Genomic DNA, 15,687 nt, shown 5'->3' with positions numbered 1-15,687 from the left:
TCCATATTCGAGACCAGTGCCTCTTTGGATATTCGGATTCTCATATTGCCACTATTTGGTCCTTGGATTCGGTCCCTCCCATGGATTACATTTATGAAAGGCTTAATTTCTGCTCGTCCTGCAAATCTCTGGGTCATGTGGTCGCTTTATGTTCGAGAAAAATTTGCTCTCTCTGTCTAAATGACACTTGTCGTTGCCCCCTCCCAATTCAACAAGATAGCAATGCTGGGACTAGGCAGGACTTGGGCCTTGGGCCATCTTTGAATCCTCGGGCCTGCTCTACATGCGGATCCAATAACCATATTTTTTCGAGTGTCCGGCTTCGCTCAAATGCGACTTGTGTTTCTTCCTGGGCCACACCAAGCAACATTGCTTTAACCCGACAACCAAACATTATTTTTGGAAGCCCAAAGATGGTAAGAAATCAGTGATTGACAAATAAAATGCAACAAATAGCCACGATCATTCTGTGAAAGGCAAGTCTCCTATTTCTAACGATCCAGATCTGCAATATACCTCCCACTTGCCATCTACAAACCCTATTGATATAACCAAGTTGGGAAACGATACACTGATTGATCTTCGTCCGGTCAAATCAAGGTCTGCTGGGATTCGATCAGCATTTACTAAATGCACCTACCTATCAGCCCACAACTGTGCTAGTAGTGGTTGGCAGGGACACATGGCCTCATCCTACCATAAGGGGCGGCGCTCCAAGAAAGTAATTCGGGTTCCCAAGCCCTCCCTGCCTGCTGCCGCTATGCATTCCACCTCGCCCTGCGTGCATCCCTGTGCTCCTCCGCAGACACCTCCACCACCAACAATGGCCAACTTCTCTGTCAACATCGTCCCCTACCTCCCGCAGGGTATGATGGTGGAGCTCGGACCGACTGATCGGAAAGTGAGATGCGACATGGTGGTCAGTGTGGTGCCTCCTCTTCGCCACGATTTCTTGGCTATCACCGAGGCAAACAGATTCATCCTGCAACACCAGAAAGCTGCCCTCAGAGATACCATCCACGGTTTGTTCCATGAATCGCACTTCTTCCCTACTGAAGTTGAAGATCATCCATTAGGGATTGGCATTTTTGGTTTTGATGATTCGATGATTAGAGATTCTATTGTGGGCACCATGTTCGAACTTGATGAATTTCAAGCAGAGGAGCACACTGTTATCTCTTTTGTCCCCCATGATGCTGCTTTAAATATGAGACTCACCACATTTGGGCTAGAGATTTGGCTACTCTATGTTGGATTTCCTTATGATTATCAAACTCAGCACTATATCCACAAATCTGCTGATACGTTTGGAACTCTGGTCGAGTGACATAACCCTCGTGGTGACAGGCGGTTTGTTCTGCTCAAAGCTAGGGTCATTCACCTTCGTTTGGTCCCTAAAAGTATTGTGATGAGGCATGTTGGTGTGGCTCAGCATAGCTGGAATGTTGCGGTCACCATGCTTCGCAACAGTGATTGGAATGCCCATTTACTTGAAGTGCCGCCTGCCAGAGAAGACCCCCTGATGCATCCATTTTGCATCATGCTTTTATATCGATATTTATTGCAATATGGGATGTTATTACACATTATGTCACAATACTTATGCCTATTCTGTCTTATTTTACAAGGTTTACATGAAGAGGGAGAATGCTGGCAGCTGGGATTCTGGGCTGGAAAAGGAGCAAATATTAGAGACCTATTCTGCACAGCTCCAAAAGTCCTGAAACTTCACAGAAGTTATTTCCAGAATATATAAAAAATACTGAGCTAAGAAAGTTCCAGAGGGGGGCCACACCCTGGCCACGAGGGTGGGGGCGCGCCCTACCCCCTTGGGCGTGCCCCCTGCCTCGTGGGCCCCCTGGTGGCCCTCTGATGCCCATCTTCTGCTATATGAGGTATTTAGTCGAGGAAAAAATGATAAGCAAGCTTTCGGGACGAAACTCCGCCACCACGAGGCGGAACCTTGGCGGAACCAATCTAGGGCTCCGGCGGAACTATTCTGCCGGGGAAACTTCCCTCCGGGAGGGGGAAATCATCACCATAGTCATCACCAACGATCCTCTCATCGGGAGGGGGCCAATCTCCATCAACATCTTCACCAGCACCATCTCATCTCAAACCCTAGTTCATATCTTGTATCCAATATTTGTCTCGAAGCCTCAGATTGGTACCTGTGGGTTGCTAGTAGTGTTGATTACTCCTTGTAGTTGATGCTAGTTGGTTTACTTGGTGGAAGATCATATGTTCAAATCCATTATGCATATTAATACCCCTCTGATTATGAACATGAATATGCTTTGTGAGTAGTTACGTTTGTTCCTGAGGACATGGGAGAAGTCTTGTTATAAGTAATCATTTGAATTTGGTATTCATTCGATATTTTGATGAGATGTATGTTGTCATCCCTCTAGTGGTGTCATGTGAACGTCGACTACATGACACTTCACCATTGTTTGGGCCTAGAGGGAGGCATTGGGAAGTAATAAGTAGATGATGGGTTGCTAGAGTGATAGAAGCTTAAACCCTAGTTTATACGTTTCTTCGTAAGGGGCTGATTTGGATCCATATGTTTCATGCTATGGTTAGGTTTACCTTGATACTTCTGTTGTAGTTGCGGATGCTTGCAATGGGGGTTAATCATAAGTGGGATTCTTGTACAAGTAAGGACGGTACCCAAGCACCGGTCCACCCACATATCAAATTATCAAAGTACCAAACGTGAATCATATGAACGTGATGAAAACTAGCTTGACGATAATTCCCATGTGTTCTCGGGAGCGCTTTCCTTCATATAAGAGTTTGTCCAGGCTTGTCCTTTGCTACAAAAAGGATTGGGCCATCTTGCTGCACCTTATTTGCTTTTATTACTTGCTACTCGTTACAAATTACCTTATCACAAAACTATCTGTTACCGATAATTTCAGTGCCTGCAGAGAATACCTTATTGAAAACTGCTTATCATTTCCTTCTGCTCCTTGTTGGGTTTGATACTCTTACTTATCGAAAAGCTATGATAGATCCCCTACACTTGTGGGTCATCACCCCCCTCGTGAGGATGGTGTACCTCATCCTCTGTTTGGAGAAGGCCTGACTGCGGAGTAGATTTACCAGACGCTGCTCCACAATTGGATGCCCCAAAATGTGGCAGCAGACCAAGCTAATCAGGCAGCTAACAATGCAGATGATGATGTTGTTGTTGATCAAGGAAACCATATGCATTTTCAGGCACACTGGGGTGTCTGCCCTGCCCCCCTCCTCCCGCTGTCTATAACTTTCAGGCCTGGTTCGCAAGTGAGGGTCTTCAGGTTGCTGACGGCATACTTCCATAGAACAGTCTTCAAGATAGCCTTGGTATGGCTTGGAATGATTCAATTTCGTTGCACAGCAATTCGGATTCCAGTGCAAGCTCGAATGTGTTCGTTCTAGTACCTGTTAATCTTCTGAATGCTCTTTGGAGAAACAATGTTCGCAACATTGTTGGTGTTTACTAGGCTCCTCTACCACTACCTAAACCAGCTCTCAGCATTGATCTCTCTCTGAATAACTCAGGACTACATTTGTCAATGTCTGATCAGGGCAATGTGGTTGCATCTTTGCTTTTTCACAACTCAAGGCCAGCGACGCAAATCACCACTTTTCTTATGCAGGCTGTTAGGCCTATTCTGGCCAACTATGGACCTTGGAGCTCGGGGTTTGGATTCAAAGATAATCTGCATGTCCATGTTGAGGTTTCCAACCACAATGGGTCCTTTCTTCTTACTGCAGGGCAGCATGTCACTAGAGACAATGCTGAATATATCACCACTGTGCAAAGCTAGACAATTGATGCTTCTGCTAATCTGGATTCCATGCTGCATTTCCACATAGCGGCCCCAATATGTTGACAGTTCCTTCTGCTGGTATCTCTCTGCCTGATATTAGTCACAGTGGTTCAAATGCTAGTTACCGTGGTAAGGTTCCGGTTCCTGAATCTGCAGTTAGCCTCCCCGCAGTGCTCACTCTAATAAGTACGATGGTTTTCGGGTCCATGTTGTCACTCACACTAAGAAATATTCCAAAGTGAAACCACGAAGTATTCCGGCTGCTCCTTCTTCAGTTGTCATTTCGGAAATTGAAGACGATGCGGTGCCTCCTCCTACACCCATCCAGGTAATCCAACAGGTGGGCGTGCTCAAGTAATGACACAGGGGATGCCAGCCAACAGGGCACCGGGACCGGATGGATTTAATGGCGCATTCCTCAAGTCTTGTTGGCACATAATAAAAGAAGTTTTTTATGCTTTATGCGACTAATTCTTTGAGGGAGGACTCAACTTAGAAAGAATTAATGATGGGTATATTACTCTCATCCCCAAGGTTGCCGCACCACAAGGATTTAATGACTTCTGACCGATCACTCTTCTTAATTGCTATCTCAAAGTCATCACAAAACTTCTGGCTAATCGGTTGCAAAAACTAATTTTGAAGATCATACATCGCAACCAATATGGCTTTCTGAAAAAGAGGTCCATTCAAGACTGCCTTGCATGGGCGTTTGAATATATACATCAAAGCCAAACTTCTAAGCAACCAATTGTTTTACTCAAGTTGGACTTCGTGAAGGCCTTTGATACTATTGCGCATGAGGCAATGTTGGAAATCATGAAGCACATGGGATTCAATGACAAGTGGTTGGGGTGGATTAAGGACATTTTATCGTCTGGCAAATCCTTAGTTGTCCTAAACGGCGTGCCAGGTAGACAGTTCCGCTGCAAATGTGGTGTTTGACAAGGTGATCCACTGTCTCCCCTCATTTTTGTCCTTGCCGCTGACCTACTGCAAGCGGCCATCAATGACTCTTATAGAAGAAATGATCTCAAATTGCATTTTCATCGACCAAACCAAATGGACTATCCGGTGATACAATATGCCGACGATACAATCATGCTACTCCCGGCCTGCGCCGGCCAAGCTATACTTGTCAAGAAAATCCTCACCATTATGCAACTTCCATTGGGCTCAAGATCAACTTTCATAAGTCCACACGCGTACCCTTGAATTGTGATACCACCACTGCACAACATATTGCACAAATCTTTGGCTGTGTGGTAGGGAAGTTACCTTTCACATACCTTGGACTACCCATGGGCACCTTGAAACCGTCAGTGCAAGATCTAATGCCTCTGGTTTGTGGCGTAGAAAGAAGACTCTCCTCAACCTTGTCGATGATCTCTTATGGAGGCAAACTATCATTGTTGAATTCCGTTATTACGTCCCTAATAATCTTTGCACTTTGCACTTTGAAACTACCGTCAAAAAATATTGAGCTCCTCGACAAAATCAGAAGGAAATGCCTCTGGACAAAGAAGACTGATGATGGAGACAGGTGCAACTCTCTAGCCTCCTGGCAAATGGTTTGCCATCCTAAAGAGTGTGGAGGTCTCGGAGTTCTTGACATTCAAACCCAAAGTGATGCATTGCTCATGAAATATATCCATAAATTTTACAATCATTGGGACCTACCATGGGTAGATTTGATTTGGTCCACCTACCATACTGACAAGATCCCTCACGCCTCAGACCCTTGCGGCTCCTTCTGGCGGAAAGATATCCTCAAACTTACTCAAATTTATCGGGGCATCTCCAAGGTATCAGTCCACTCGGGAGACACTGCACTCATGTGGAAAGACCTCTGGCTGGATGAAGTACTTGCAGAATCACACCCGCGTGCATTTTCTTACGCTAGACTTGAACATATCTCAGTCAGAGACTTCCTTCGATGCACCAACCTCAACGAAACCTTTCACCTACCACTCTCCATGCAAGCCCATGAGGAACTTCGCAACATCCAAGAAATCACAGCCCATGTTGGCAACCAAGCAGATACGGTTGAGAGAGACTTGTGGGGCTACGCTTGGGGATCCGATGTTTACACAGCCAAAAGATATTACACTTTCTACTTTCAAGACGTGACAGCTCACAAAACCTACAAATGGCTATGGAAATCTTCGGCCACAATGAAAATCAAAGTTTTTGGGTGGCTTCTTCTCTCTGACCGTCTTAACACAAGAAATATGCTCAAGAGAAGACACTACAATATTGGAGATAACTATGGTTGCATCTTATGCAGCGGCAATGATGAGGAAACTCTTGAACACATGATTTTTCATTGCCAATTCAATGTGGCATGTTGGGACACTTTGAACATCCACTGGGCCTCGCATGGAAACATATTGTTTTGGATCCAGGAAGCCAAAACTGCTTGGAACAATCCCATGTTTATGGAAATATTTCTTTACGCTTGTTGGAGCTTATGAAAGGAGAGAAATAATAGACATTTCAGAGGTGTTGATCCCACTATCAGTTCATTAGCAAGAAGATTTAAAGAGGACTTCTCTCTCCTTATACATAGAGCCAAGGAGAGACATAGGGGGTTTATTCCCTCTTTTCTAGAACACTTTGTTGTACAACCCTAGACTTTGCCCTCTACCTTACTCCACCCCTCCCCCAATTATTTTATTTTCTATCATGGCCATGGATGTAAGGTTATGACTCTATAAGACCTTTTTGATACTTTAATTAATATATATAGTAGGAGCTTCTCCTACTATTTCAGGTGTCAAAAAAACAAGTGACAGTAAATTTCAGAACACTATATAAATGTTTCCTTACCAAAGGCGCTTCACTGCCCAACAACGGCGCCAGAAAAGAGTCTTGATGACCCACAAGTATAGGGGATCTATCGTAGTCTTTTCGATAAGTAAGAGTGTCGAACCGAATGAGGAGCAGAAGGAAATGACAAGCGGTTTTCAGCAAGGTATTCTCTGCAGGCACTGAAATTATCGGTAACAGATAGTTTTGTGATAGGGTAAATTGTAACGGGTAGCAAGTAAATAAAGTAAACAAGGTGCAGCAAGGTGGCCCAATCCTTTTTGTAGCAAAGTACAAGACTGGACGAACTCTTATATAAGGCAGAGCGCTCCCAAGGAGACATGGGAATTGTTGTCAAGCTAGTTTTCATCATGCTCATATGATTCGCGTTCGTTACTTCGATATGTGGGTGGACCGGTGCTTGGGTGCTACCCTTCCTTGGACAAGCCTCCCACTTATGATTAACCCCCCTCCCCCCCCCCGCAAGCATCCGCAACTACGAAAGAAGTATTAAGGTAAACCTAACCATAGCATGAAACATATGGATCCATATCAGCCCCTTACGAAGCAACGCATAAACTACGGTTTAAGCTTTTGTCACTCTAGCAACCCATTGATACGTCTCCAACGTATCTATAATTTTATATTGTTCCATGCAATTATATTATCTGTTTTGGATGTTTTATATGCATATAATATGCTATCTTATATGATTTTTGGGACTAACCTAATAACCTAGAATCCAGTGCCAGTTTCTGTTCTTTTCCTTGTTTTAGAGTTTCGCAGAAAAGGAATACCAAACAGAATAAAATTTCACGATGATTTTTCTTGGACTAGAAGACACCCAGGGACTTGGAGTGCAAGTAAGAAGATCCACGAGGCGGCCACAAGGGTGGAGGGCACGCCCAGGGGGGTGGGGCACGCCCCCCAACCTTGTGGGCCCCTCGGTGGCCTCCTGACCTAGATCTTCCTCCTATATATACTCTTATACCCCCAAAACTTCCAGGGGAGACACGAAACCACTTTTCCATCGCTGCAACCTTCTGTACCCGTGAGATCCCATCTAGGGGTCTTTTCCGGCATCCTGCCGGAGGGGGATTCGATCATGCAGGGCTTCTACATCAACACCATTGCCTCTTCGATGAAGCGTGAGTAGTTTACCACAGACCTACGGTTCCATAGCTAGTAGCTAGATGGATTCTTCTCTCTCTTTGATTCTCAATACCATGTTCTCCATGATGTTCTTGGAGATCTATTCGATGTAATACTCTTTTGCGGTGTGTTTGCCGAGATCGAATGAATTGTGGATTTATGATCACCTTATCTATGAATATTATCTGAATCTCCTCTGAATTCTTATATGCATGATTTGATATCTTTGCAAGTCTCTTTGAACTATCGATTTGGTTTGGCCAACTAGATTGGTTTTTCTTGCAATGGGAGAAGTGCTTAGCTTTGGGTTCAATCTTGCGGTGTCCTTTCCTAGTGGCAGTAGGGGCGGCAAGGAACATATTGTATTGTTGCCATCAAGGATAACAAGATGGGGTTTTCATCATATTGCTTGATTTAATTCTGCTACATCATGTCATCTTACTTAATGCGTTACTGTGTTCTTATGAACTTAATACTCTAGATGCAGGCAGGAGTCGGTCGATGTGTGGAGTAATAGTAGTAGATGCAGAATCATTTCGGTCTACTTGACACGAACGTGATGCCTATATTCATGATCATTGCCTTAAATATCGTCATAACTTTGCGCTTTTCTATCAATTGCTCGGCAGTAATTTGTTCACTCATAGTAATACTTTATTTCTTGAGAGAAGCCTCTAGTGAAACCTATGGCCCCCGGGTCTATTTTCCATCATATAAGTTTCCAATCTATAATTCTAGTTTCCTATTTACTTTCTTTTGCAATTTTTTACTTTCCGTTCCATAAACCAAAAATATTACTTTACCGATTATCCATCTCTATCAAATCTCACTTTGCGAATAACCGTGAAGGGATTGACAACCCCTTTGCCGCGTTGGTTGCAAGTTGGTGTTTGTTTTTGTAGGTATTCAGTGTCTTGTCGCGTTGTCTCCTACTGGATTGATACCTTGGTTCTCAAAACTAAGGGAATTACTTATGCTGCTTTGCTGCATCACCCTTTCCTCTTCAAGGGAAAAACCAACACAAGCTCAACAGGTAGCAAGAAGGATTTTTGGCACCGTTGCTGGGGAAATCTACGCCAAGCCGAGACTTACCAAGTACTCATCATAAAATCTCATCCCTCACATTACATTATTCGCCATTCACCTCTCGTCCCCCCACTTATGAAATGATTTTCGAAAAGATTTGCCTTTTCTTCGCCGCTCTTCCGTTCATCTTCTTCATTTGCTTGTTTTCCCCACCATGTTTGAAACTGGGGAGGTTATCGCTGAAAAGGATAGTAGTAAGGATGGGGGAAACTTTAATACTTTTGTTAATTCTGATCCTCATGAAGAAACTACTATCTTGCATGCTAAGAAATTCCGCATAGTTAGCGAAAATATTATTGGAAAAGGGGTTATTCAAGATTTCTTTACTTGTGCCAGTGCACTCCCCACTATGGGTGGATATATCCTCCATAAAACTTGTAGCCTTGCGGATGCTATATCTTTGCTTGTTGTTGAACTTGAAAGACAATTTGTAAACATGCATCCATCCATACAAAGGATTTTTCTAGAATATTCTAATATTGAGCATTCTTCTGTTAAGTGCGCCGCCACTATATTCCTAGCTCATGAGTTTAGATTTATTATTAAAGAAGCTAGTGAAATTTTCGCTCATTATAGAGTAGATGGTGGTCGTCCTCCCATAGAGGGAGTCGTCTTTAATCAAGAGGATATAATGCGCTTTAGATCGTGTTGCTTATAACGAAAATTTAAGAAAGAGGGTTCCTACTGATGATTTAGTCAATAAGATTTCTGAGCTTGTTGATGATTTTGCTATTCAAAGCAATGGATTGGGTTTCTCTCTTGGACACAAGATCATGACTTTTTCCCCAAAATAATGCTTATAATGATGAGTTGATCATACAATATGAGGGGCCGAAGGAGGAATCAATTCCTCCCGAGATCGATCTTGGGGATTCTTATCCCGTTAAATTTAGCCCTCTTGATTACTTTTGCTTGCCTCATAGAAAACTTGCTTCTGAACGAAGGGAGTATGAGATGAGTTTTCGAGATTTTCCTTATCACTATTACGATTATACTTGGATCTATTCGTGTTTTTATGCCTAGCTAGGGGCGTTAAACAATAGCGCTTGTTGGGAGGCAACCCAATTTTATTTTTTGTTCTTGATTTTTAGGTCCTATTTTGCAATAAATTTTTCATATAGCCTTTGGATAGATGTGGTTTTATGTTTTATTTACTGTTTGTGCCAAGTAAGACTTTTGGGATAGCTTACAGTGATAGTTGATTTGATCCTGCTGAAAAACACAAACTTATCCGCTAGGAGATTAGTTTTAATTTTTTACAAAAGCACGATAAAATACTAATTCTTTTTGCAGAGGATTAATAAACAAATTTTCTAGGACTTCCTAATTTCTCAAGATTGTTGGAGTTACAGAAGTATTCAAAATATCCATATTGCTACAGACTGTTCTGTTTTTGATAGATTCTGTTTTTCGCGTGTTGTTTGCTTATTTTGATGCATCTATGGCTAGTATCGGGGGGTATGAACCATGGAAAAGTTGGAATACAGTATATATTACACCAATATAAATAAAAAATGAGTTCACAACGGTACCAAAAGTGGTGATTTATTTTCTTATACTAACGGAGCTTACGAGATTTTCTGTTGGAGTTTTGTGTTGTGAAGTTTTCAAGTTTTGGTTAAGGATTTTATGGACTATGGAATAAGGAGTGGCAAGAGCCTAAGCTTGGGGATGCCCAAGGCACCCCAAGGTAATATTCAAGGATGTCAAAAAGCCTAAGCTTGGGGATGCCCCGGGAAGGCATCCCCTCTTTCGTCTTCATCTATCGGTAACTTTACTTGGGGCTATATTTTTATTCACCAAGATATGTGTTTTGCTTGGAGCGTCCTGTATGATTTGAGTCTTTTCTTTTTAGTTTGCCACAATCATCCTTTCTGTACACACCTTTTGGGAGAGACACACATGAATCGTGATTTATTAGAATACTCTATGTGCTTCACTTATATCTTTTGAGCTAGGCAATTTTGCTCTAGTGCTTCACTTATATCTTTTTAGAGCACGACGGTGGTTTTATTTTATAGAAATTGATGAACTCTCGTACTTCACTTATATTACTTTGAGAGTCTTTAGAACAGCATGGTAATTTGCGTTGGTTATAAAATTAGTCCTAATATGATAGGCATCCAAGAGGGATATAATAAAAAACTTTCATATAAAGTGCATTGAATACTATGAGAAGTTTGATTCTTTATGATTGTTTTGTGATATGAAGATGGTGATATTAGAGTCATGCTAGCAAGTAGTTGTGAATTTGAGAAATACTTGTGTTAAGGTTTGTGAGTCCCATAGCATGCACGTATGGTGAACCGTTATGTAACGAAGTTGGAGCATGAGATGTTTTTTGATGGTCTCCCTTATGAGTGGCGGTCGGGGACAAGTGATGGTCTTTTCCTACCAATATATCCCCCTAGGAGCATGTGCATAGTACTTTGTTTCGATGGCTAATAGATTTTTGCAATAAGTATGTGAGTTCTTTATGACTAATGTTGAGTCCATGGATTATACGCACTCTCACCTTTCTGCCTATGCTAGCCTCTCTAGTACCACACAACTTTCACCGGTACCATAAACCCATGATACGTCTCCAACGTATCTATAATTTTTGATTGCTCCATGCTATATTATCTACTGTTTTGGACATTATTGGGCTTTATTATCCACTTTTATATTATTTTTGGGACTAACCTATTAACCGAAGGCCCAGCCAAGAATTGTTGTTTTTTTGCCTGTTTTAGGGTTTCGAAGAAAAGGAATATCAAACGGAGTCCAAACGGAATGAAACCTTCGGGAACATGATTTTCTCGCCGAACATGATCTAGGAGACTTGGACCCTACGTCAAGAAACAAAGGAGGAGGCCACGAGGTAGGAGGCGCGCCTACCCCCCAGGCACGCCCTCCACCCTCGTGGGCCCCCTGTTGCTCCATCGACGTACTCCTTCCTCCTATATATACCTACGCACCCCCAAACGATCAGATACGGAGCCAAAACCCTAATTCCAACGCCGTAACTTCCTGTATCCACGAGATCCCATCTTGGGGCCTGTTCCGGAGCTCCGCCGGAGGGGGTATCCATCACGGAGGGCTTCTACATCAACACCATAGCCTCTCCGATGAAGTGTGAGTAGTTTACCTCAGACCATCGGGTCCATAGTTATTAGCTAGATGGCTTCTTCTCTCTTTTTGGATCTCAATACAATGGTCTCCCCCTCTCTTGTGGAGATCTATTCGATGTAATCTTCTTTTTGCGGTGTGTTTGTTGAGACCGATGAATTGTGGGTTTATGATCAAGTTTATCTATGAACAATATTTGAATCTTCTCTGAATTCTTTTATGTATGATTGGTTATCTTTGCAAGTCTCTTTGAATTATCAGTTTGGTTTGGCCTACTAGATTGATCTTTCTTGCAATGGGGGAAGTGCTTAGCTTTGGGTTCAATCTTGCGGTGTCCTTTCCCAGTGACAGTAGGGCAGCAAGGCACGTATTGTATTGTTGCCATTGAGGATAAAAAGATGGGGTTTTTATCATATTGCATAATTTATCCCTCTACATCATGTCATCTTGCTTAAGGCGTTACTCTGTTTTCATGAACTTAATACTCTAGATGCATGCTGGATAGCGGTCGATGAGTGGAGTAATAGTAGTAGATGCAGGCAGGAGTCGGTCTACTTGTCTCGGACGTGACGCCTATATACATGATCATACCGAGATATTCTCATAACTATGCTCAATTCTGTCAATTGCTCAACAGTAATTCGTTCACCCACCGTAAAATACTTATAATCTTGAGAGAAGCCACTAGTGAAACTTATGGCCCCCGGGTCTATCTTCATCATATTAATCTTCCAATACTTAGTTATTTCCTTTGCTTTTACTTTGCCTTTATTTTACTTTGCATCTTTATCATAAAAATACCAAAAATATTATCTTATCATATCTATCAGATCTCACTCTCATAAGTGACCATGAAGGGATTGACAACCCCTTATCGCGTTGGTTGCGAGGAGTTATTTGTTTTGTGCAGGCACTAGGGACGCACGCGCAACATCCTACTGGATTGATACCTTGGTTCTCAAAAACTGAGGGAAATACTTATGCTACTTTGCTGCATCATCCTTTCCTCTTCGGGGAAATCCAACGCAGTGCCCAAGAGGTAGCAAGCCACCACATATCCTTCCTCAGAACAGCCACCATACCTACCTATTATGGCATTTCCATAGCCATTCTGAGATATATTGCCATGCAACTTTCCACCATTCTGTTTATTATAACATACATCATCATTGTCATATTGCTTTGAATGACCATGCACTACTGCAAGATGCTGCTAACGCGACACTACGATCAGAGACCCTTCGACGAAACTGTGTGCGATGCAATAATCGCAAACGGTGGTGTAAAAACCCGTCAAAAAAAGGTGCAAAACATTTGCGATGATGGATGCATCAAACACGGTTCAGATTTTAGTTGTGTGTGCGATGCAGGTCATATGGTTCAGTTCAATTAACTGTTTGTGATGAGGCAACACAAAAGAAACGGGCAGCCAAATGGAGGTGTGTGTGATATACAGCATACGGTTCACTCGGATGAACTGTTTGTGATTAGGCAACACAAAAGAAACGGCCAGCCAGATCAAGGTGTGTGCGATATACGACATGCGGTTCACTTGGATAAACTGTTTGTGTTGAGACAAGAGAACAGAAACGGTCAGCCAGATTAAGGTGTGTGCGATGTACAGCATATGGTTCTGTAGCGATCCAACCTCAAACGGTCAAATCTCTATGCATAAGTGTCATCCCTGGATCAGTAATGCTGACACACACAATACTTCTAAGGATTTATAACAGAGTTGCAATCACACACTTATTACATCGAATAACTCATAAAAGAGTACTTATTACAATAATATGGCTTAAGTCCATCTAAATACGATAACAACGGAAGGCTTGGAAGATAAATCGAGTCCATCAACTCCAACGGCATAGCTAAGTGCACGACAACAACCTAGCGCACCTTACTCTTCGTCTGAAAAGTCTGCAACATAATACGTTGCAGCCCGAAAACGGGTCATCACATGGAATATGCTGGCAAAATAACACTGTAGAGCAAGAAACAGGTAATAGCTATAACTATATGCATATTTGGCTGGCGGAGGCTCTATGGTTAATATGTTTTTCCGAAAAGCCAATTTTTCCCTACAACAAAGGAATATATTTTATATAACTATCATGGTAGTTGATAAACATTGCAAATGGTAAACCCCATCTCAATCTCAATTAAAGTAATCATTAACCCAGCATATTAATTAAGTAAAGTGATGAGATCAACATAATAATTCAAGCACCAGATACTCAAGATGTCCATAGTCGGGGACACGGCTAATCATGATTAGTTTGTACACTCTGCAGAGGTTTGCACACTTTTCCTCACAAGATTCGATCTCCTCCATTGAATTTATCACACTACATGATGTTTGAGAAACGGATGACTGAGATACAGTCTTTCAAAAGCATTAACCCTTTCGATTGGTAAACTGTACCACCTACATCCCCTACATCTGCTAGTATACCACTGAAAGAGTTCCCTAAACATACTCAACTATGCCAGAGCCCATAATGGCTTGTGGTTGTACACGGAAGTTTCTAGCATGAATAACAACATGATCCCTTTGAGCCTGGGTGGCGAACCATAGGAAGATCACACGGATTCCCTGGGATCTCCTTGGACAACACTAGATTGCCCCAGGTGCCCACAACCAATCCACCCAGATGTGTGTTAAAGTAGCCACCTTAAATAAACCCTTAGTTTATAATAACACTCACAACTGTCATGATTCACTCAAACCAAACCACGTCTACGAGCATAGCATAGCAATATAAAGCATAACATAGAAGTAACTCCCAGGGTTTGAAATAAAGGGCAATAGGTTCTACCTCATCATCTACTTCCCAATACCCACATGATATCAATCCTACTCATGCAAAGTTTGAGGGTTGAAACTAATGCATAAAAACTGGGTAATAAGGGAATATGATCAAAGTGTTACTTGCCTTGCTGACAATCTGTAAACCCTAGAGACTCGTAGTAGCACGCTTCACACTCCGGGAACTCTATCGCAAACAAACAATAGCATACATAAGCAATCAAGCATAGATGCAAGGGTAAAACTCAGATGAAAAAGTCCAAATTGAAAGTTCAACTGAAGTGCTTCGATTTGCGAAAAGAATCAGTCAAATAAGAGCTACGGAACTGAAACTACGATGAAAAGAATTTCGAATTCAAATCTGCTTGAGACCAAATTTTAAATTGTCAAAACCATGTTCAAGCTGATTAACTGGAAAGAGGGCTTCTAGACGAAGATTTTGGCGTTGGTTTCACTGGCTTTGGACAAACGGTTAAAAGTTGCAAGGGTTTGAAGTTCAGGGGCTAATCTGTGATAAAAATAATCGTGGATAGGTCCCTGGCCGAAAAATAAAATAGAAAAAGAAAAAAAATCTATCGGACAAACATCCGCTAGCGGAGACTAACGAACGAATTCGTTCATTTCAGAAACTAATCTGACGAATGTTCCTAATTAGTGAACTCAGGAAAATACAATGTAAACCGACGAAACCGAGAAAACCGAACCGATCTACTCGAAGAAAACCGGATCTAGGGTTTATAAAAACCCCGAAACAAACTAGAACAAAACTGGCAGCGATGACGAGTCAACCGCGACGGCGGGCAGCGGCTCTGGCGAGCGGGGCGGCTCGGCGAGGCGGCGACATCGGCGCGGGGTGGCGGCTACGCGGCAGCAGCGGTGTGGGGCGGCGGGCTGCGGGCG

The sequence above is a fragment of the Triticum aestivum genome, chromosome 3A (genome assembly GCF_018294505.1).
Source record: "Triticum aestivum cultivar Chinese Spring chromosome 3A, IWGSC CS RefSeq v2.1, whole genome shotgun sequence".
Classification (NCBI taxonomy): Eukaryota; Viridiplantae; Streptophyta; class Magnoliopsida; order Poales; family Poaceae; genus Triticum; species Triticum aestivum.
This window is presented reverse-complemented; position numbering follows the sequence as displayed.